Consider the following 24,645-nt stretch of genomic DNA (forward strand, 5'->3'; position numbering starts at 1 on the left):
TGAACTTTTTCACGGTGCGTACGCAAGGGAGAAGAAGCGTACAGATAACTGGAGATGGCGTACCGAAGGAATTAACGGCGTTTAACGGTTGGTTTCGGTCGTAAGCAGACGACAGAGTTTCGCAGCCGCGAGCGGAGACGATGTTGCAACGAGTACGTTACGCGGGACATAAAATTAAGCCTTTACCCGGCAGAGGATCCGGATTATACGACTTCGCGGTTAATAACTGTCGCTGTACGTTCCATAAACGCGCGACGGGTCGGCGCAGTTCCTTAATACGCCATGAAAATCGGCCGTAAGGGCGATCTACCTATCCGCCTCGATCTTCATGAATTTACGGGTAAATAAATGTCCGCTCGGTGCACGTATGGCTCGTTCCGTTCTTATCGGGAGACCGCGAGCAAAGAATTGATCGGAATGGTACCGAGAGTCGACGAAGAATCGAATCTGGAGACGAATGGGAGCCGGTGACACCGTACGCGCGATTTCGACGGAGATTCGTGTTCGACGGTGAAACAAGCACCGAGGCATCCAGCAGCTTCATTTATCTTGGTCGGTTTAGGGGGCAAAAAGCTGGAAACTTCTTTCCCCCGGGGCGAGTCGATCGACCGTAACGACTGAATCGTCCTTTTCCTCTGAAAAAGGCTGTAGAGGAGCGCGCGTATGGGGCGCGAGCGAGCATTATATCGGCACGCACGACACGGTTAATGCAATTACGTATAACGAAGTAGCTCGGTTCCTGTACTAATTAATGGTAGTCGTGGCGTGTCGCTACCTACTCGCGCGACGATCGCCCAGGCCTGATATCGTTTAAGTCCGTGTCACGCGGCCTCGTTCCGCGGCCCGAGGGCTCGTCTGGAAAATTTCACCAAATTAAATTGTCCCACCCCCCGTCCACCGTCCGCCGTACACTTTGCCAACAAAGCCTCCTCCAGCCAACCATAGTTTAATACAATCGAACCACGGGAATATTCTGAAAACGTCAGAGCGGGCAGTCGGGGGTACACGACCCGACGTGGACAAAGATTTAATTTCAAACGAAAATAAGAAGTAATCGTTTCTGTCCGGGGTTACCAGGTAGATTGAATTATTTCACAAATATTGGACTCGTGCACACAAAGAAATAGACGCGAGTTCCGTAGCTCTGTACTCCCCGAGAAGATAACTCACCCCCATCGTCGATTAGTTAAATAAGAGATTCCAAATAAATTTCTCGTAGAAAAGACTCACGCTGTTGATTCGATCACGGAATATTGTTGGAACAATCGGTATTCGAACACGAGGTTTGACCAAAGGGGTCGAGCACCCCGGAGGGGACACTCGACACCGCCAGGAGTCATCGGTTGTCACGCAACCCGGGGTCGATGGAGTAATTTTTAATTGGTGCTTAGGGCACACGCGCCCCTTTGGTGGAAGGCAGCCGGTTCTGGACCAGACTATTGATCTCACGGCCACGGAGAGAACGCGAGAAGAACCAAGGGCTGCCGCCGGTTAGCAATAATTAACCCCGTCGCGACGTCGAGCTAGCCGCGTAAATTCGGCGACGTACCCTAGCTGCTAAGTGGGATGCGTTTCCTGGCCAGTCCGCGAACTCAGCCCACCGAGACTTACGATCCTCTCGAGAGCCACGGGAACGAGGGTGCTCCGTAAATCACCGGAGCGCGAACGAGAGGGTGGCTCTCGACATCCGACGCTCCGAGTTCGGACCATCGAGAGGGGTCCGTGATTTCGTTGCGTTTGCCAGGGGGATCTCGATCTTCGTGGAACGCTCGCGTCGAGGATCGACCGCGATCGCGGGCGAAAAGACGTACAACGATCCCCTTTGTTCCGCGTGGCGCGTCCGCGGGGACTTTGATCGGCGAAGACGTAAAAATCCGATCCCGGTGGAAAAGGAGAGCGCGGAGAGTAAGGCGGACGCGTTGTCATCGGTCGTTCCATGGACGTTTTAGCTCGTTAGAGCGGAAGGGATCGGGTCAGACAGACCCTCGGAATCCGAGACGACGACGAACGTCCGTCGAACCAGATTCCAGGCTGCGCGGTTTTCCCCCGCGGTCGGTCGATACTCTACCCGTCGCCTGGTTCACGATCGAGACGCGACCGCCGGGGAACTTTGAACCCACAAGGTCGCGGACCTGCGAGGGACTCCCCTTTAAGCGACACCCGACGCCGAACAATTTATCGAATACGCTCCGAGCCAGCCGCGAGAGGCTGGTCCAGGCGTTGCTCTGCTCGACCGGAGCGGAGCCGTGGAGTTTCAATTAGATCTGGTCATAATAATGCTCGATCCCGGCCGGCATGGCGGCATGGCGGCGCGGCCGATGGTTGATGACCCTCCTGGACCCCAGAGGAGATATCCACCCCGAAGGGTTCGGGGCCTTTTCTTCCACCTTCGTGATACCGAGTTGTTAGTCACGGCGTTTCCGGGTTGCAGAACGAGATTCTTTCTACCGATCACGACGTGTCACGCCACGGTCTCTCGCCTCTCTCTCTCTCCCCCGCGTTTCCATTCCCGTCTCCATCGTGCGTCCCTTCTCTTTCTCATTCTTCTCTATTCCGGGCCGTGGTCGTCCGTTCCGAACGACCGGCGACCGGCGAGCTCCAGCGTCGCCTCGGGTCGGGCCCACACCGATGCACGAGAACCAGGACGAACACAGATCGCGATCAAGACCGAGCGAACGCGTTCATTTCGATTCTTTTCCCTCGGCGTTCCTCCAGCCAACACCCTAGGCTCGCGTGGAAATTGCTCGGAGTGCGCGCGTGGAAAACAAATATCGAAAAGAAACCGTACGCAATCTCCTACCGCTCGATCTTTTCTTAATAACCCTTTGCACTCCTTAATTTTCTTCTTTACCAACAACTATTCGATAAAACGTACCGCAAGAGTAGCTGAATGTTGAAGGTGGTGTAAGAAATATGGATACACAGAAATCTGATAGATACCTAAACTACCCCTCCTCTAATGCCTTCTATGTTACACCGAAAGTTGAGAGAGAGACATTGTTTAATCTTCCAAGCCCCCAGTGGTTTTTCACCCCCTTTTTCCACGGACTCCTTTCGATGGCGTAACGCCGCAATCTCGGGTGTCTTTCGAGGACTGGCAAAGAAGCAAAGCGATCGGTTCGACACAGATTCCGTCGAGTTCCCGAATCCAATGCGAACCGTTTCATATTCCCGTGGGAGAAAGGGGCGAGCCGCCAATATCCGTCGGGGCTACCGAGCCCTCGAGAATCCCTGCTCTTGGAAAGTGTACAGGAACGGCGGTCCAAAGGATTTGCCCGTAATTGCGGCAAATCGTTGACAGAAACGACAAATCGTTCGGCCCGATTCCTGCCACTCGAAGAAGCCTCGACGACGTATTTGGGTCATCGGGACCGCTCTGCCACGAGAAATCCGCGTCCAAAGGAAATTCATCGCCGTGAAATGGCTCGGATCGAGAGATTGACCGCGGTCAGTGAACGCCCCACCGACCACGCAGGGACTTTTTCCGCAAGGTGAAAGATAAATCTACCATCGAAGCCTGCAAAAACTAAAAACGCTAACGCACGACCAAAGTTCAGGGACAAATCGCCGTCAATTTGTTCACTGACACAAGCTGAGAATAGTACTAATCACTTTCGCTCGTAATTTTTCCAGCTCCGCCCAGCGCACGCATAATCAGCTAATAGCAACGTTGCAACCGATCGATCACGGGTCCGATTTTCTTTTTAATTTCGCTTCCGACACGTTCGAGAAACGCCACCGCGTATCTGTTAGTTTTTATCGCGAAACCGGCAGAGCGAGAGGCGCCATCGTTCGATACGTTTCCGTTTCCACCGCTGTTTCTATTTTCATTTTCTACCGTGGCGCTCGATAATCCACGTCGTGACCGAAGGAACACCTAATCTCGCCGGAACCTTAAGGTCTCGAGTATTAAGATCGAGCGTTGCCTGCGAGAAGATAAGTGGGCCTTTGTTCCCCTCGGAGAAACGGCGAGCCGCCAGTTTCTGGCGTTTGCGCACGGGCCCCGCGAAAACGGTCCCACGGTGGCGCGGACCATTCCCGTTTCTGGCATTTATTACTATCATTACACGTTTTTAATACGACTACGCTCCGTATCCTATCGACCGTTTCAAACTCTCGGGAAAAAAGACAAATATTCCTATCGAAATAGAATAAGGAAGACGCGAGCGGGAACTCGCGCCTAGCATTAGTCTCGCGCTACAAAGTTTTTCCCGATGCGCCATCCATAAAATGAATAGCTACAAATTGTGAGAATAGGAGTAAAAGAATGATAGCAAATAATAGATTAAGGCGATGGTAACGATGACAAGGCAGTGCCACTAAGAAAAGTGTGATAAATAAGTGAAGGCTTTGGCAGTGCGTTCAACCAAGGTGTATGTGGGTTAGGTAATTTCGTAGAGCGAGCTGAACGAAGACGCGGACGTGCGCTCGAACGTGCGGGAGAAAGAGGGTACGAAAGTTGGACGTTTTTGTTCATTAGGCGACCGAACCGCAAAACGAAGGAACTTGTTAAGTTCTCAAGTTCGTTAATGCACGGTATGTAATTTGATGTAGCGGTCGAACAACACTTGTATATTCCGGCTGCGAGCGTGCTAATGAGTCGAGCAGCGTTTTCGAGGTATGTGGATTTTTGAAATCGTGACAGATTCGGTTAATAAAACCGAGCAATCTGTTTCCTGCGTTGGGTAATATTAATGACGTGCTAGGAACAAGACAAACGATCGTCTTGGGTCACACCCAGGTTACGGACGATATCGATGGTACGGTACATGGTTATACGACGCGTACGAGAAACTTGTTATACAATTGCAATATGATCAAAAAAAAAGGCATGAATCGTCGTTTAAGCTAATTTGTCGCCCGTTTCCCGTTTCGATTCGACGGAAATGGACAAGAGGAGAGATTATGGACGTAACCGTGATTCGGAGAGCGAAGAAAGCGATTGGTCGTTGGAGCGGAGTAGCCGGGGGGCACCGGAAAAGTTTGCTCGCCGGCTCGGGTCTCGATTAACATGGAAATTTCTTGGGGGATCATTCGGTCCGTGTCTCGAATTTAATCACCGACGGGGATTCGGGAGCAACATCCGGCTGGTCGACGCACAATTTTCAACTCGAGCCACCCTCCCCCGCGGCTTGTCCCATTGTTCGCGAATAATGGCACCGTTGTACACGCGTGTCGTGCCGATTATGTCACGTACCGCCACGCGTGGAATGCATGCAAAGAAAAGCGTTCCTCTCGCCGGCCCCCGTGTGCGCCGTCTTAAAGCATCGTTTCCATCGCGGTCCCTCGCTCGGTCGCGAGTGGCGTTCTCATCGTCACGACCGAACCGACCAGCCAAACGTGAGAAAGAGGAAGTCGTCGATCCCTCGGGCTTCGATGGAACGCAGGGACTCCGCGGCGAACCAACGAGCAAACCTTTAACGCGCCCTGAAAGCAGATGAGCCACCGATCCCGTCGCGAGATGCAAATATCATTCCGCGCTACGGCCGTACAAAAGTCCCTAACAATCCCCGCGCCGGAAGGATAACGAGCTATTTATCAACCTCTCGCCCCTCCCCCTTCACCCTCCTGACGGTTGCCGGTGAGCTCTACGCGAAGTCGAATTTGAATTTTATTTGGACCGAACAATCGCTTTGAACGGTGTTCGTAGAGGCATTGAACGCTAATTACGACCGGTGCCATTAACGTGTGCCGCGTATTAGCAAAATAATGCTCGATTTCTTGTTTCGCGGCACTCTCCCCTATGCATATGTAGAGCCCGAGTGGCCTAAGCGTGCTGCTCCCGATCTAACGACCCTCTTAAGAGGCGAAACAGCCACCGCAGAAGTTGACGGACATAAAACTTCTAATTACCTATTCGGCGGGTCTGGACGGCCAGCCAGAATTAGATGAAATTCTTTTTTCGTCCACGGAGCGTTAATGGTGATGGTCCAAAGCGGGAGCTGCGCGACTTTTGCATCAGGATTCATTTATTTAAACGGTCGATGGATCTTTTTTTTTCTCGCGGGACATAATTAGATTGCAGATTTTATGCTAATACGGACAACGTATGAAAAGCGTATACGGAATATATTTAACGAATCAATATTTTCTTTTGCCCGTGCCCGCGCGTTCGATGAGCCTCGTATTAGCATACATCATAAATGCGTAAAATACGTCGACTAATTTCAATAAACCAACAGCGAAAAAATAGCGTTTTAATTACGCGTTGAATGAAATTTACGAGTCACGGCCACGGCGAAAAAGAATAATTAGCGATCGTCTATGCGAGCCGGGACGTAATAAAACAACTGTTCGAGGCTGTATCTCGCGCCGAATTTTTGACACGCCTCGACCTCTGGAAAAATGCAAATTGGCCCCCCCTACGGGAAAGAACGAGTACGACGCGTCTGGTATAAAATAACCAAGTACGTATCCGCTTATTTCGAGTAATCCCCGCGAAGATTACCGTCGTTTACACGCGGATCCCGGCTCGGAATAATTGACGCACGCGAATGGGGCTTTGTTCCCTCGCAAAATGATTAATGGAACTTCTTATCCCCTGGTAAACCCTCGATATAACTTCTATATTAGAATCGAGTCGGTTCGCCTAACGCGCGGGCAGCCATTCTTCGGGGGAAAACTTTGATACTCGAGCCAGAGACAAATCACTTTCGACCTAGCTAAATTAACAGCCTCGTCGCGTATAATTGGGACATCAGGCGGGAGGCGTGTAAGGAGCGCGACAGCTTGCTAAATTATGGCATTCGAGTGGTCAGTCTCGTAGAAAAGATCGTGCTTCCAACGATTCGTTAGCCCAGACACGGTCTAGAGCCTAGAAATTGCGGAATATATATTTTTTACTAAATTAAATTTTCTGATCATACTCGGCTTACGTGCAAACTCAGTTTTAAATTAATTTTCCAGACCTTTCTTCGATCATGAAATTATTATGCAAGTTGTTTTGCAAGGTTGTAAGAAAATGCAGAAGCGACTTCCGTCGGGGTTAGTAGACGAAATAACGATTACGCGAATTATTTTATATGAAACCTGATCGCGGTTAATTAAACGAATTGTTGCTACAATACTGTGTTCCAACTTATCCGCAACGCCATCGACATTATGCTCTCATAATCGGTTCGTGATTATATAGTTCGGTGTGCAAAGAGTAAAAGTCGGTTGGGCAATCCGTTCAAACTATTATAATTATGCACTAATAAGCTACCAAGTAGTTTGAGGCTGTTCAAACTATTAACGTGTTAGCTACCATGCGATTTTCTATTTCAAGTTTGCATTAACATTTTTCGTACCGTGATAATTTGCCCAACAATCTGGGAGGATACATCGTCGCAAGAATCGTATTGTATTCAACGATCGTACACTAGGTGGGATTGAGTTCACCATAACGGTTGATTTTGTTTTTATCACATGAATTACCAACTCCAATAAGGCATGAAAATGAGCAACGTCCATGCGTGGAAAATTCTCCTAATCATTAAGGTCACTGGCATTTAACGTAGAATATTCTAATACGAATCGTAGAACGTTCCTTAAACTCTGACCCGCCCATTCGCGCTTTCATTTTTCATCCAGCCACGAGACGAAGTTATGGCTGTGCAACTCGTTTCAGTGTCGCATAACATTATTCCCGTTTGCTTCCTGAACATTCTTCTCCAACGACAGCGAATGTTCCCGGGTACCTTACACGTAACGTTGCTCGATGAGTAAAAATTTTGACACGAATCTTTGGAAGGATCGATAAGGATCTAACGAGTCGCGTCTACGCAGATATTTTCTCGCGGCTCGCGATCCCTTTCTATTCTCGCGGCGTGAACGCACTCGATCGGATTTTCCTGCAACAGCCTACTGGGAATCTCGGTCCGTGCGTCTCGAAGGGAAGTGTGAGAACCGGGCGGATCGAAAGGTTTCGACACGGTCGAGCGGCTAATTAGAATTTCCGAGAGAGGTCCGCGATTTGCTCGGAGGAAAAGAGTTCCATCAACGTCCCACCGCGTCATCCGCGCGAACAATTCGCCCGCTCTTTTAATCGCCGCGTATCGTTGGCGATCGGCGTATTTCCACGACCCAAGATTCGTTTCCTATATCCATCTGTGACCTGGAGGCAGCCTAAGCTCTCTCAGCTATGCCAATGCACCGTGAAACGAGGCGAATGGGGGATAAATTCGAACGTGGGAAGATGGATCATCCCCCTGCTGGGCGGAAAACCCCCTCAAACATGACTTTAACGTCCTCGCTTCTCAGCGAACTTTATTTGCTCAAGAGAATACTCTGTTCTATTTTATAGAATATCTTTGGAATTGAACATTCTCTGATCCCGAGTAAAATATTTTCATTCAATGAGACACAAGTAATGTGGTTTGACCCAAGATCCATTTGTGGACGTTTGTTTCTGTTCGAGGAGGGATCAGATAGTGAATATGGACGATAAACTGGACTTTTTCGCGATCGATGGAGGGTCGAATCGGTGGCGAACGATCGGGGCGCTTGGGCCGACGTTCCTGGAGGTTTCGCGGTGCGTCCAGGTGTGGAGTTGTCTGTAGGTCAGTTACGCTGTTACTGTTACCGTCGAGGCTATTACCGGTTATCGCGCGCCGCGGCAACGGTACGCGCAACTTCGCGATGGAATTCTACTTTGAGCTCGAACGCGGCCCGCCCGGTCGATCGAAATCGCTCGCGCCTGCTTCCGACGGGCCAACCGCGCCTGCTTCCGACGGGCCAACCGCGCCAGTTTCCAACTCCTCGATCGCCGACGAGCGAAAATTACCCGGAGAGTTCGTCGGTTAGCCGACCGATCGACCACCGCCGCAATTCGCTGCCCGGAAACGCGGTTCGCGAGCCATCGGAGCTTCTTTCAAGCAGCTTAGGGCAGTCTTTGCAAGCCACACGAGAGGTTCAATTAAATTCTAATCGACTGGAGAAACCGATGCAACCCCCAGAAATTCTCGAACGACCAATAGTCAACCAGAAAGCACCGATAATGGGAGAAATTTTTAATAGATCGCGGTATACGCTGGCTAATTAAATGCCATACACGCCGCCGGATACGCCCCCCGTCGTATCCTGCCTCCGGTTTTTCTCTCGTGTCTCGCAAAAAATTCGTACTGTTTGTACGAGCGTCGAGCAAAGGGCGACGAAAAAGCTATCGTCGATAAAGGGTGTCCTCGGGGCGACGAGTCGTAAATTCATCCGACGTCGCGGCGTGTCGAAAGCATGACGCGAACGCGCATCTCTGCTGTAAATTAACATAGCGGAGCTAAGACTTTTTGCGATTAGGCTCCCTCGGAGCTACAGGTCCTTCGAAAACCGCTCGATCATCCCTCGACGGAGTCCAACTATTTTCAATGGTCGTAAAAAAGAACTCCCGGGCAGCTATTTCTTTGAGTATGCACATCAATTCCGACCACGATCGTATCGTAGGTATACACCTTGTATCCGCGTGTAGTAATAAAGACTATTATTATGTGCGTATTTATAGCTCTATGCTAATACGAAAGTGGCGTCCAAACGTGTTTAGAATACATATATCGCGGAATAATATAATAATATTAGCATTCTGTGTTGCGTAGGTGCGTATACGTGCTACCCGTAAGTGGAGGAAATTCGCAATCTAATTATAATGTTCGCAACGGAAGGGTGACTACCCGTTTACGTAAATAAATAAACGAACAACGCGAACCGACCAGGTGGATTATAAAATAAACCCACGCTTGTTGAAGCTTCCACGACACGTGGCCCAAGGGTTAATCGCCCTTTCGCTCCATTTCCGTGGCGTTAACCGTAGCCACGGTGCCCTCCTCCTGTCTCGGATCTGTCGCTATTTTTATTTCAAATTTCCTCTGTAGTATGACGCTTTCAACCCTCCGGTCGATGCACCGCGCGATGTCAACTCGATATTTTAATAAACTTTCGATCGCTTTTTGGCCCGTTTCGGGCTCGTGAGAACGTCGGACGGGCCACGAAGGATCGATCGAGGAGGGTCCAACTATTTTTCGTCCATTCGCTGGCCAGTTAGAGGGTCCACCCGGCCGATAGTCTGGCGATAATTCCAGGCATCGGGGAATCATTACGACTAATGAGCCAGGCGGGACGCGGCTCTTTGATCCGCGGCGTTAGAATTAGAGCTCGCGGGCCGGACAAGCGAAAAAGGGGATCGAGAAAACGCGCGGGGCCGAATTACACGTGCCACACCCCGTTCGTTCCTCTATGCGCGTGTATCGTTCGTTTTATTCGACGCAGGGCCCTCGATTGATTTCGACACGGGACGCGCCGGGGAGAAAAAGCCGCGTCGACGAAAGGGACGCGCCGCTTTTTTTTCCACCTCAAAGGGCCCCGGGTAATCTATTTACACTTTAGACGAGGCTCGCAACATCCGTTGTACCGCGGGACCGCCGAGCCAATTAACGGTAATCCAATTTATGGAAATTAATCGGATCGATTGCAAGTGGAATTAATATCAACCGGGATATTTCCCGACCGCGGCGACGCTCGGGTTTTTCCGTACGAGCAATCGATGTGGCCGTTCACCCGATGAGAACGAACCGAACTGCATCGAGGCCGCTGCAACTTGCGCGCACCATAACAATATTGTCGTTATTCAGGCCAGTAATCTATTCGAGTACGCGGTTTTAATAGGACGAACGCGGTCGTTGCTCCGTTCGACTGAATACGGTGGCCCTTCGATTCGAGTAATACGTTTCTATACTTTTCGTTCTCGACTCTGGACAGACGATGAGAATACGATCGTCAAACGTTTCGAATCTCGACCACCCTTGGTGAATTTCAACCCTGAACGCTGCGTTACGGTTGAAAATAGAATCGAGGACAACAGGCGGGGCGAGCTTTTCGTCTTTAAGCGAGACACTACTGTCCGGGCGCGCTGTCTTCCTCGAACTTTTCCCGCCGGTGGTTTCCCGGTACGCGACCGTATCTAGTTCTGCGTGCTGACGATGCAACGTGCACGGGACACGGATCACGCCCCGTAGCCCGAACATCGGCATGCAAAGCTGACGGGTCACGACGGTGTGTGTATTCCTCGAAGCCTCTCGAACGGCTGCCGATTCAAGTCGTGCACGAACTAAGCGCTGTCACGGTCGTCGAGATCCTCCCTGCCCTTCCGCGACTACGTCGGCCAGTCCTGGCGCCGCGCGTTAACCTTTTAATCCGCGGCGGGAAAAATCAACCCCGCCACGGAAACGTCCGACGTCGACGCGTTCTACTCAGCGCCGGTCATTTTTCGTAATCTCGGATCGAGATAGAGGAGAGGCTCGAATTTTAAAGACCGTGTCGAAGGGTCGTCGTATCGTATTAACCCTTTGCACTCAGAAGCTCCTTCCATACGCTTGAACATTACAAAATACAACAACAGTGTAAACAAAGCAGATTTTTAATTAGATTTGTTTGCTCCTTTGTTTGTAAATTTCAAATAAAACACTCGAAAGCATTGGAAGCTGCTGATAACAAAATTGAAAGATAATTCCGAGTGCAAAGGGTTCAAACGAAGATTCTTATATATTTGGAATTGTTGATCGTTGCAATAGCCGTGCAAGGTCTTCTCGAAAAGAGAATTTAACAATTTTTTGGAACAAAGATCGAAGCAAAGTTTGCGTGGCCGGTGATTATGTATTCGTCGGTTCTCCGGTGCGTCGTATGTAAACGACGCTCGAAAATTTGAACCTTCTGGGTACGAAGCGTGTACGCTCGAACGAGCGAACGATTAGGCCACGGAAAGACCGAAATCACGAGCAACCTTCGAACGTACGTTTATTCAGGGTGCGTACCCTCGCGTACAGCCGGACGATCCCGGTCGTCGTGGACCCTTTAATTATAGTGGACCGGTTTTCTCTGGCGTACACACCTACGGTACCCATCGTACGCTCTCGCAGCTCTCCCTTTTACGCGAGATTGTCGTACGAGCCTCGGCATGAGTCGTTCATTACGAAAGTCCATTTACCTTTGCTTCGAGACGTAAAAGGTTCAGCTTTTCAATCGCCCCGAGAACGTAGATAATCGCCGAGCAGGGGAGAAAAAATCATAGCTTTCAGCTACCTGTATGCTCGATGTAATAAGTATCGGTAATCTTGAAGATTCTTTACTCGAGTTGGAAGAGTAAATTCTCTTGCAGGAACTTTATTTAATATTAGGTCGTCCCATAAGTTCGTGCCGTTCAATATTCTGAAATTGATGAGGATAAAATTTGTAATCTAATAAAAAAACAAAGAGAATTTGTCAGTTGAGGTGATTTCTGAAATTTCAAACATAGTAACATCAACAATTCATAGAAATTTGAAACAAATAGATATTGCGTCAATGTTCGAAGTTTGGAATCCGCACTAGCTTATGGAACAAAAGTTTCTTAATCGTGGTAGAGCCTGGTTGCGTAGATATTTCTGTTAGCATATAATAAAACCGAATCTTATAAGATATAAAATATAACAATCTCCAGGCTTATTAGTGGATAAACAATTTGAAAATGTCAACGTTTTAATGAAAAGCGTTAAACTGAATTTGAATAAAATATCCAGCAAGTTTTCGAGCGACGATACAATGGCTTTGCCAAAAGAAGGGGAAGGAGTTGTTGAACGAGAAGAGGTTTACTATTTTTCATAAAATTCCATCATATGTTTAAAATATTACGTCAAGTTGCAGTAGAAAACTCGGCACGAACATATGGGACGACCTAATAATATTTGGTCATAACAAACGTTTAACAATGGGGTTTCTGCTTTTCGAATATCGTTTCCAGCGATTTTCTATTAAAGTTCCGGATGAAACAACCGATAGAGGAAAAACGTTCCCGTTTCCTTGGACGTTGCAACGCGGTTGCCGATCGCGAGGAAAAACGAGTCGTCCGTTGAAATAAATCGAAGATGAGTCAACGCATATCGTGAGATTGAGCGAGCGAGAGGAAGCGTGAAATCCCGATACAGGTTGTTGTGGCCGTTGCTCCCCGCGAAAGAACGTTTCCATCGGGGGGAAAAAACGCACGATCCCGCGATGGAAATAGAATTTCAAACGTCACTTTCGCCCCTCTAACTGCTTTTCGTCCAAGCAGCAGAGAATACGATTCTCTTTTTTAGACCCGACCCTTTCCAAGTTGAATTTGGATACCACTTTTGCCCGAGTTTCCCAAGTTTTCCAATTTTTTTCTCGTAACTACGGGTGGAATCGTCGTACACGCGCGCGAATGGATATTGACGTCAAAAGATTATTGACTGTAAAACATCGAGAACGCACGTGTTATCGTGCTACTGGAAAGGGATAATACAATCTTATCAATAACATTTTATGTGTCTGAGGATGACCTGGTTAATAGTCGAAAGCGTTTATATCCGCATTGCGCAAACACGCTATATCAGAAGAATATTGAATAAACGCTTGAATTGCCGCGATAAGAAACCTTATTTCAATAAACGACTCAGTTTTTCCGTTTAAAGTCACTGGCCCATGCTTCGGAGATCCTCGACAGAGGCTGTGTGACCCATTTACACAAAAATGTAATCTCGTCCAATGACCGATGGGAATATTTATTACGCTATTATTCCATACTTTGCGCGCACATTGTCCCAATGAGTTCTGGGGTGACAAAAATATTCCACAAATCTCCGACTTATTTCCCTAACGCTGGATTAAATTTTCACTTCTGGTGGATGAAAAAAAATTACAGGCGTTACCAAAGTACCTATAAAGGTACCCTGAACTTTGCATCGTAATGAGTTTTATAGTCTCCTTGCTAAAAAAATCCCAAACTAAAAGCTTTCAATTTGATTTTTCAGGATCTCAGGTTCCATTATTAAAAACACAGATATGTTAAATTTTATCGATGCGATAAACCTATATCCTGATCGAGAGTAGAGTTTTCGATAAATACGAGCGCAATTAACACTAGAAAGACTGAAACTTAGTATATACCTATATTGCCCAAAAGCAGTCAAAATGACTGCATCGTGAAAGAATAAATAATGTGTAAAGAAATTTGTTTAAAATTAATTTTTAATGTTATGAATTTAGGGCGCAGAAATAAAATAAACAACTTGTTAGAACAAGTATCACTGCATAAAGATTCGAATAACAAGTACTACTTTAGCTTATTGAGAAACTGTAATTTATCAATAGGTCTGGGTTAGGTCTGGGTTAGGTCTGGATTAGATCTGAGTTAGGTCTGGATTAGATCTGAGTTAGGTCTGGGTTAGGTCTGGATTAGATCTGGATTAGATCTGGGTTAGGTCTGGATTAGATCTGGGTTAGGTCTGGGTTAGGTCTGGATTAGATCTGAGTTAGGTCTGGGTTAGGTCTGGATTAGATCTGGATTAGATCTGGGTTAGGTCTGGATTAGATCTAGGTTAGGTCTGGGTTAGGTCTGGGTTAGGTCTCATTTACACTGTTGTTGTATTTTGTAATTTCCAAGTGTATGATTTGGTTTGGTTTCGACTTGAAAGAATGTCGAGTGAGACTTGACGAAGGTGCTCCTGAGATCAAAATTGATGTCGAATCACACTCGACATAGGAGTGCAAAGGGTTAAGATAATTTGGATTATTAACTAATCCAGACCTAACCCAGACCTAACCCAGACCTAATCCAGACCTAACCCAGAGCTAACTCAGATCTAATCCAGACCTAACCCAGACCTAACTCAGATCTAATCCAGACCTAACCCAGACCTAACCCAGATCTAGGGTCTGGGTTAGATCTGGGTTAGGTAAGCCCAAATCGACAATTTATCATGTACTTGTAGTCGATCTGGTCATATAAGAAATTTACTCAATTCAATAATAAGAGTCATTTGATTATTTAAAATTTCGCAAGCAGTCAAACTGACTGCTTTTTTGGGCAATATAGGTATAACACATATATATATACCGAAAATGAAGGAGGGGAGAGGTAACTACAATTATTAATAAACGCATTTATATGTTGTACAAAAAGTCACGAAATTCTAAGAAATTGTGTCATTATATACACAATTGTTTTTCTAATTGAAATTAAAAAGCAGTCAAAATGACTTCCTTGGGCAATCTAGTGTTAATCCGTCGTTGAAATTGATCCGGGGTGGTAAATTTGAAATGTGGCGCGGCTGGGTGCGTGGAGGATGGCGGTTCCTGATGGATCTCGAGGAGCCGTAAGGGCCGCGGCGAGCAGCCGTTTCCTCGATAAGGAGGTAAATGCGTCTCAGTCACGAGAAAGTCAAAGAAACACGGTACGCGAATAAACTCGCCGGGGGTATCGTTGGCTCGACTAGACGGGATTCCGCGAGCAAACGGCCACGTTGCAATCGGAATCCTTTCACGGTCGAGCGTGCGCGGTCGGAAGGCTGCGCGGGGATTTCTAATGCTCGCCCGTGGTCAGAATTACCGGAGCCGCGTTAATAAACCGCCGGTTAAGCCCGGTATCGCGTGTCGCGAAATTCCAGCCGGCTGAGTCATGCAAGAACGCGGACCGTGTTCGGTGAGAGCTCGATCGGCCGTGGTTCGATTTCTCGGATCTTCGATCCGGAGGTAATTCCAACGCCGTCAACTCCCACGGCTTCGTTCCACCCGACGCGTACCGCTCGTACGACTCGATTTCGAGTTCCAGCCATCGATCGAACCGATCCACGCTTCGAAAACCGTTTCGATTACTCGTCGCGGAATAAACGACGCAGAGATCATCAACACGTCGTACAGAATTCGTACAGAGTTTTATAGTTCCACGATAAAATAGATATTACTTTGAGAATTTCAGTTCATTATTTATATAGTTTGCGTCGAAAATAATTTTGTTCTATCGTTGTCCGGACTTAATTTTTTGGTAAACATTGCCAGTAACAGAACGAGAAACAAGACAGTGTCGAGCCTTTTACACTCGAGTGGCGCTGCAGAAACATTTCGACCCAGTTTGCAACGAGTGCATTTTTGATACGCGGGCCAGCAATCGCTTAATTCGAGCTCGTTTACACAACACGTTACCAGCGCGTTTCTTCAAAGACGCATGGAAACGGACAAGGGAAAAATATGGCGCGCGTTTATTTAGTACCGTATCGCGAGCAAACGAGATACGAGATAAGGAAAAAAACCTGTAGGAATTATGAAACGACCCAACGACACATCCAATCAACGACACAATCGAACTCTATCGTTGGTAAATTTATTGTAACTGCACGGATGCGATTTACTGGCCTGCTCGGGCCTCTACATATTCATAAGACGCCATTTTTACTTATAACGGTCATTCGGTAAATGCATTTTATCGTCAGGAATTGCGCGAAAGTGTCTCAGGGTAGCTTGGTCGAGGAATTCACAGAGACCAAAGGGTTATCGCGTCGATATTATCGAGCATCGAACGCCTCGAATCTATCGATCATCCTCGGAAGCTATCGTCCGGAATGATCTAAATCGCCTCGCGATCGAAACGCAGATCAAATCGTTTTACGAGCTGCCATTCGATCCATCAGTGATTTTTCCGTCCACGTGAAATCCTATTTATCGCAGCAGAGACCAAGGCCGAGAGCGATCGAAGATCTAAGCAGTGTCCAAATTTCTAATCTGATGACACGAAAAAACAGGCTTCTATAATCCGTGTTTTCGCGTTGATAACGCGTCGATAGATAAACTAACACGTGTTATTTCGATCCACGATCTCTTCTATCGACTACTGTTCGAGATCGAGAAGGGAAATGCGATTTCCTCACGAAATCGATCCTCGTTGCTTCGTCGAGCAGCGAGACGCGAGTCTAAAATTCGTGCAGGTTGCCCGTTTCGCGGTTTAACCTCGCGGGTTTCGTCTTCGTCGCGACCGTACAAGGGAAAACGATCGTTGTAACGATTATGCGAACGCTGCCGGCCGACTGAATTAGCACGATCGACGCGTGTTCGCGAGCACGTGCCTCGAATGCTGTCAGGCGAACGCGTACCCTGGCGACCCGCCGGAAAGAGAAGGAGAAACGAACGACGATTCCCGATCTCGAGCGACTTACAGGCTGGTCCCCGGAGGCCGAAAATCGACCCCAGGGTGCAATAATTACGGCTACAAATTTTTATTCCGCGCACGGCCCCGTTTAGGTGCCAATTTATTCTATTCCATTTTCCAGAAACGAACGCCGAGGAAAACTTACAAAAAAAAAATTACAAAGGAAGAGTAGTTTCTGTATCTCCAAAATTGTGCATTTTCAATTTTCTAAATAACTATCGAAGACATTTCTAGATATGGGAAACTACTCTATTTAACATTAAACCTACAGCCACCGATCAATCGATCGGTTGAATGATTTATATTTTTTTTTTGTAAAAGAACTGGACAAAATTTGGTATCAAATTCTGGTTAGCTTTCGATGTAAATAGAAAATATATATATGGCAAAGACGAAAGGAGAGGATCTTTAGTTTCCACTGTCTTAAAACAGTCTAACAACACGTATTAAAATAGTTAAACTTTGGAAGCGTGCAGTTCCGAAACTACTAACGTTTTCTCCATTTTTGAGCGACTGTTTGCAGCGGCAAACCTTCCTCTTTAAAATGGTTTTTGGTTTTTGATGATCGGACTTACCGTTTTCGAGATATCGTAATTTATGTAAAGAGGTATTTTTTAAGTTCCACTATCCAACGCTCTCGCCGCCTTAGAACCGTGCATTAACGCGTTATAAAAATACTAAAACTTTGGACGCGTGCAGTTCCGAAACTACCAGTGTTTTATCCATTATTAAGCCACTGTTAGCGGCGGCAAACCTTCCTCTTTAAAATGGTTTTTGGTTTTTGATGATCGGACTTACCGTTTTCGAGATATCGCAATTTATGTAAAAGGGTGTTTTTCCTAATTTGACTATCTCTGTCTCCGTCTGACGCGTCGCGCTGGACCTCCTTGTCGCACGTGAGTCGTGACCGAGTGACCTAGTTTCGGACGTAGTATTTCCAAGAATTTACTACGCACTGTTTACTATCTACGCGCGCGCGAGTTCATTGATCTCAATGAAACGTAAACAAATGCTCGGACCCTCGTATCTCCGAAACTAGCCACCGCATCGACTTGAAATTAAAATTGCGATATCTCTGGAACTAATAAAGCTATCGGGTCGTACAAACGCTCATTTTAAAGGGCATTTCATCCCCTATCCGATCACCATATAAACTACTATTATTTGTGTTATCTTCTATGTTTATTTTAACATTTACTTTGAGTCTACACACCCAAAGTAGTTTCAGCACTTCCTGTCGATCATACGACTGTTGTGGGATAAAACTGTACTATAAATTGTTTATTTAATAGAAAATGAATTTAAATTTGTATACAGGGTGTTTGCATAATTACTATGACATTTTTTCGTGAACAATTATTTTCTCCAAAATGAACTACGGTGTCGACTTGAAAGAAAATTTGTTTTCAAGAGCGTTTTAAAATTACTAATTTAATAATACTATTAAAGTATTGACGCACGTTGTAGTATGGGTATACGTGAAGTATCGGTAGGTTTAGTGTTGAAAAGGATTCGCGAGTCTCGATAGGTGCACCATAATAGCCGCCACCGACGTACGCGTGGCCAAGTTCCGATCTTAGGGGGAATCTATTCCAAGAACGCGAATAGTTACGAACGTTTCGATCCGATATAAACTAGGGAGAGGGCCAAGGTCGCGATATCGCGAGCAAACGCAATCGTTATTACTTCGTAAGCGCGATGGCCACGGCAGATAGGACACGAACGAACGAAAGTGGGCCAGTACACGACATCCTCCCGACACGATACGCGACCGTGCGATGCAAACGAGCTACACTCGGCCCTTTTGTATCGAAGATCGACCCGTAAGATCGGAAAAAATTGAAATCTATGGCGCGTTTTCGCTGCCCGAATCGTCGAGCCTTCCGTTTCGATGTTCTTTCGTCGACCATCGCAAGGACGAACGATTGCGTCCGTGGATCTGCACGCGATTCCATCGTTTGTTCCCCCCGGGTCGGGATTAACGTTCCAAGTATGCGTGCACTCGGATCCGATAACAAATATTATGCACCTAGCGTCTCGCGTTGAGAATTAATTGATTCGAGACTGGTACACTTTTTTTCGGGAATAACGAACGTCCACGCGGCTGAATAAACTAATTTACGCGGTGTCTGTGCTCGCTGTTCGCGAAGAAAATATCCTTTGCTCTTTCTAATTCGATCCGATTCAACTTTGAGCTCGTGTACCCGAGGGTTGATTTACTCGGAGCTAATGAAAAGCGTTGGCGCGTCGGGTGTGGGAGAAGTGGTTTGTATTTTTAATTAACGGGGGCAATGGATAGATGCTCGTATTTTGTTTGAAATTTGTATCCACTTGTTTCGTACCTGCTCGAAATTATCGGCAACTCTCGGCTTCGCGCCCCGCCCCGGGGCTCGTTTAATTAAATCGAGTGGCCATCGCGAATTCGACTCGATACGCGGCAGCCAATATATATTTCCCCGTGGAAAAAAAATGTGTCACCGGCGCAACGAACTTCCGATCGACTCTTTATAGCCTTCTAGAAATCGACCGCGATCCGGGGTCGCAATTTTTCCCCCAGCCTGTTTCCAGAAAGGATCGAGAACGGTTATGAAACTCCTTCGTTGGGTAAATGAAACTTTGAAAACTTCTCTTATAAGTCACGACGAGCACGGACAAATAAAAGTTCTCGTTTTAATAAAATCTGTACGAAATAAAGATTAAACCTCTCTGGGAACAACCGGGGATATCCCATCCGTAAATAGAAAATTTACCCGTTGAATTTTCGACCAAAACGGAAGTGGTTTCTGAAATAGATTCGATCATTTAATTACCCGAGCACTGAGGCGTCGTAAAAATGATCTAATTGCGAGCAAGTAGCGCGTTCGGGCATTATGTTCGCGGGAATGCGCACCTGGACGATTGTAATGGATATTATTTCGTAGGATGCAACGAGGCCTGACGGTTAAGCTGCTCGTAACTGTATCGTGCGTGGAACAAGTATGTTACTACGCGCGTACTACCGTGTCGCGTCCAAGCTATGCTCGAGTTCGCGTTACGATGCGCGCCGCGGCGCGCCGCGGCGTCGGGATGCCCCGGCTATCGGCGAATCTACCGTTCGAGGCAAATGGCGATTTTTCCCCGTGGTTTTAATTAGACGACGGTGCCGTAAGATTAGAGGCTCGACTCTGTTCCACGGCATCTCGAGAAGCGGTAACGGTAAATCGAGCGCATACAACCACGGGACGAACAAAACGACGCGCAACGTCGATCCAACCATTTCGATTACGATCGGGCCAGGCTGCAGATGCTCTTATCGTCCCCCGAGACCCGTTCGATCCAACCGGGGCGACAAATTTCACGATCTTTTCTCCGTTTTCTCCTCCCCGGCCGCTGCGTCGGAATCTCGTCTATTTTTACGACTGGTAAAAGTCTCTCGAATTTAATGTATGGGAGAGCGGTTGCTAAGAAGCAATAAAGGTCCGGTGAAACGATTTGCAAGTATGAAAAAGAGGTCCATTCGTTTCGAGCAGCGTACTTTGCGCGGTTAAAAAATTGTTTCGCGAGCCCTGAAATATTACCATCGGTTGTGCAACTATTTGTTAAAGCGTCGGATCCTTTTTACGCGATGCCATAAAACACGCCCCCCCGTCAATTAAATATCCATACCTATTCGTCTAAATCACCGGGCAGATAAAACATCGGAAAAACTCCGAAACGCGAACGTATTTCATTACGATTACAATTTACCTGATGTTAATTGGTACAGCTGTTCCGTCGATACATCAATTTCACCTGCCCTGTCACATTTATCAAATATATTAATGCCGCGTTAATAATAGCTCAACGTTAAATTCCGCATAACTTAGGGTAGTTTAATTCTATATGCAATATTCACGGTGCTGTGTTGAATCTGCTCTTTTGTAATATTACCTCATTACATGGCTATACTCCTTCGGCGACTCTAGTATCTCTTGACACCTTTCACCCCGCGTCGTTAATCAAATTGGAATAACTCCTGATGCGCTAAGAAATCGTAAACGTGTAAAATTCGATTAGAGGAACGGTGATTATATTTCTATTTAAATAATATCGACTGCGATTACTATTTATCTACTTCGTCCGTTAACGATGCTGTTACTTCTACGCGCTACGATCGTCTCCGTTCCGAAAATTTATGCTCCCCGGTCGAACACAAGAAACCGTATTAAAATAAAGCAAATTAACACTTCGAAAATGGATAATGTTGTGTTAATCTTCGACCAGTCCGCGTTTGATTTACAGTTATTTTTCGTAACTGCGTATAATAATATAGGCGCGCGTATTTTTTGCATTACCGTAATGCCCGCAATAAGAGGGCAAGAAATCAAATAAATGAGTCGAGGAGGGTTATTGCGTAACCAATCGGGTTCTACAGACCGCCGACGGATTCTTCCTCCGTGCGCTCGGCGCAAACAAATGCCCGCCGCCTACAAGCCATCGATTAGTTGCACGATTATGGAGACGCAGGAGGTGGATCCAGGAAGAAGCCAACGGCGTCGAACGGACAGGTGCACCGTTTTCCAATCGACACCTGTCCGTTCCCCGGATCGTTCCGACGCGTTAATCTTTGCAGCACGGTTCAATTCGAGAACAATCGCACATCCATACCGCGCGTTTAATTTCACCTACCACGCGGTCGTTTCGCGATCGATCGCCAAATTACACGTGGTCCATCTCAATGAATCTTAACGCCTTCCCGTGGTATTTAACACGACGAGATCCAGGCCCAAACGATAAACAGACCAAACTGATCCTAACGCTGCTTTGTAACAGAGATTAGAAGAATCGCGACCAACTCTCGCGGCGTACCGATAGCAACTAAAACTTAAGGACGAGCCTGGCTCGCGATGTTTACGTTTGGCTCGACCTTCTGTTCTCAAGTCGTGATATGGCTCGTGATATTCATGTTTGGGCCAAAATCTTCATCGCAAAGAATCAAAGAAATATTCATCAGACTCGTTAAAGTACGAGAAGGGGTTAACCCCTTAACGCTCATATTTTTCGGGTCAACCAACAATGATCAGTTTTCTTTATTGGATTTGTATCTAAAAATACGGTTTTTGTTAATTACAATGTTGTATCTAACGTATAATTTGAAGGAAAACAAATATTATCATCCCTTAAACCGTTGGATTAAACAAATATTATTTTTCAAAGCAGTCAGACTCGGGCATGAACGTTAAGGGGTTAAGATCGTCGAAGAAAAGCGACCTTCAAGAACACAAGCCCTGACCCCAACCTTTAGCATCGAGCAAGCTATTATTTTACGTCCTTCGTGGATTTTTTCCCAGACCGCTGAAACAATGACAGCTGTGTTTAGATTTGTTTTCTACGATTCGATGCAGTTGCGTGCAGATCCGTCGATTAATGATACGTTGCTGGAGTTACGGTGTCGTGGGAAACATAGTAATTTTGATTCTTGGCTATTTTTAGACGCGATTAAACCGCAGTTTATGAATACTCATTTTCAAAATGGCTTCACCGCATTCGCGAATGAAAATTAAATACAAACATAACGAATATGTTCCGTGCACAAATTTTAGGTAAGGTACTGTTTGCTTGGTACGCTTGGGGGGGTTGTTTTATTTATTTCGAGGCAAATAAAGAACGCGAAGCTCATCTTTGGCTCGTAACGCGCTGGTGGGCTGTGACCCAGTTCTCGACGGTAGAAAATTATTGCGATATCATCGCGCGCGTCGCGGCGAATAATAAAGCACACCGAGTTCTCGATGGGTGTGGGATGTTCCATAATGTATAGACCGAGAGATGTCCTTCGAGGAGGAGGAATAAATGTCATATATATTCGTCGCTCGAAATTTTCTCGAACTCTACGAGAAACCGATTCGCCTGGGATCGTGTCGACGCGTTCCATCTCCGTTCGCGAACAAATCCACGGTTATTGCGATTCTTTCATCGACGATCGTGAATCGCGAGGGTGGAGGGAAAAATTGGGGACGAAGAATGGAAAGGTTAACGGGAAACGGCGTTTGCGAGATGATTCGTTTTAGCGTGGCTGCGGGTCGCTAAGCAACCGACCCGTGCTTTTAGCGCTTTCGACCACGAGGGAGCCTTTGTCACGAGATCAAAAAGATCCCCGGGTACCCCGTCGGGGCTAACTGACTGCTTTCGAATCGTTTCTGTGGTTCGAGGATCGCCTTTCGCCGCGAGTTAACACGCTCCCGAAACGATGGAAAATGTACCTTTGCTCGCAAACGATATCCGTTACATTTAAGTTCGCGTTCTTTTTTTTTTTAAACTGAACCGACTAGGATATGTAACTTTCTTTTTGGAGAAACGGGTCGCGGCGAAAACGAAAATTCGATCGGGTTTCCCAGCGTCGGAATCCGCTGGAAAGCATTCGAGGTATTCCATAAAGAGAACGGTGGAACGGTCCGCCGCTGCGTCATAAATAATTGATAGCGAAGAGAAAGGGGAGGGAATTTACTCACCATAATCGGAGCGCAATCTCGCCGGCCAGATACGGACGAAGACGGCAAAGCGAACGCAGCATCTGCAACGAAACAACGCATTCTGTTAACCGATAATTCACCGTTACAGCTCGCTGACAATGAAACTTCCTGACCACTCGGGTAGATCCGTTAGCAAAAACGACTCCCCGGCGCTTATTTAATGATCCCGGCGAATAAAAACAGAAAGGAAGAAAACGCGGTGAGGGGTCAGCAAACCGAACCGTTTCGCGATCTAACTCGGTGCTTCTCGATCTTCTTTCCCCCCCCTGGAATAACGTTCTTAAATATTAATCAGGATTGTTGGTTTTTCTCTTCTAAAAGAGAAAGTTTTCTTTATGTAACAAAAATCATCGACGCGTATGTTGCGTTTAGAGATACGAGTCAAGAGGGTGCAGCTGTGTCCCTTCCTTGACTTGTTTAGACAAAGTATAGGACCGATTGGGTCTGATTCTCATTCTGTATGTTTCTTTCAATGCGTAAAGACGTGCCTTCAAAGTGTTTCAAATAAAGCTTAGTAAAAGTTATATCGTTTAAATTATTTTATTTATTCCACCACCTATTTCCAATAAGGATGAACAAGATCTAACAGTTGATCGAATCGAAAGAAACGGTCAATATGGGATCGCGAAAAATCGGTGTCGTTGGCGGATCGAGAGATCGATCGGGCCACGTAGGCGCGTCTCGCCGGCTGGATAAATCATCGACGATCTGGTGAGCCTGTTTTCCAACGTAATCCGTTTACAGATCGCCGGTAAGCTGATTACCGGGACTTGGCCGCGCGCATACCGGCCGACAACTCCTCGGGAACACGCGGTAGCCGCGTTCTGCCAACTGTTAACGTACACACCTGGCAAAGTGCAAAGTTCAACTGGAAACCGTTGTCAAATATAAAGTTACCGACCTCCCCCGTGTTCTCGAGTTACGTCCCGTACGCCAAGTTTACCCGCGACTTACAAATCCTGTTCCCGGAGGAATACGTTATTCCTCTGCAATTCTTCGATCTTTGGAACGATTTGATAAACTCGAACCGATATTGTCTGGCTGGACATGCCCTTATGAAAGAGCAAGACAATCATAAAGAACAAAATTCTGTCGTTTTCAGCCCACTTTGAGCTAATATACCCAATTTGTACTCTGATCCTATTACTCCTCCGCACAGAGGACAGATTATCGAGAGCCCTCATTTTTCGGCCGAAATTGCCAGACAACCCTGCC

General features: G+C 46.8%; 1 protein-coding gene across 6 annotated transcripts in view; it reads right to left on the reverse strand.

Moving 5' to 3' along the window:
• Positions 1–24,645, reverse strand: part of LOC122397664 (SH3 and multiple ankyrin repeat domains protein 1) — a 167,668-nt gene that overhangs the window by 78,173 nt on the left and 64,850 nt on the right. For all 6 annotated transcript variants that reach the window (XM_043396966.1, XM_043396963.1, XM_043396965.1 and 3 more), the window contains one exon: positions 23,410–23,471. The gene's annotated coding sequence lies outside the window, so the exon portion shown is untranslated. The remainder of the gene's footprint in view (positions 1–23,409; positions 23,472–24,645) is intronic.

This window comes from Colletes gigas, unplaced genomic scaffold (assembly GCF_013123115.1).
Source record: "Colletes gigas isolate AHSC1104 unplaced genomic scaffold, ASM1312311v1 Colletes_gigas_Sc00010, whole genome shotgun sequence".
NCBI classification, from domain to species: Eukaryota; Metazoa; Arthropoda; class Insecta; order Hymenoptera; family Colletidae; genus Colletes; species Colletes gigas.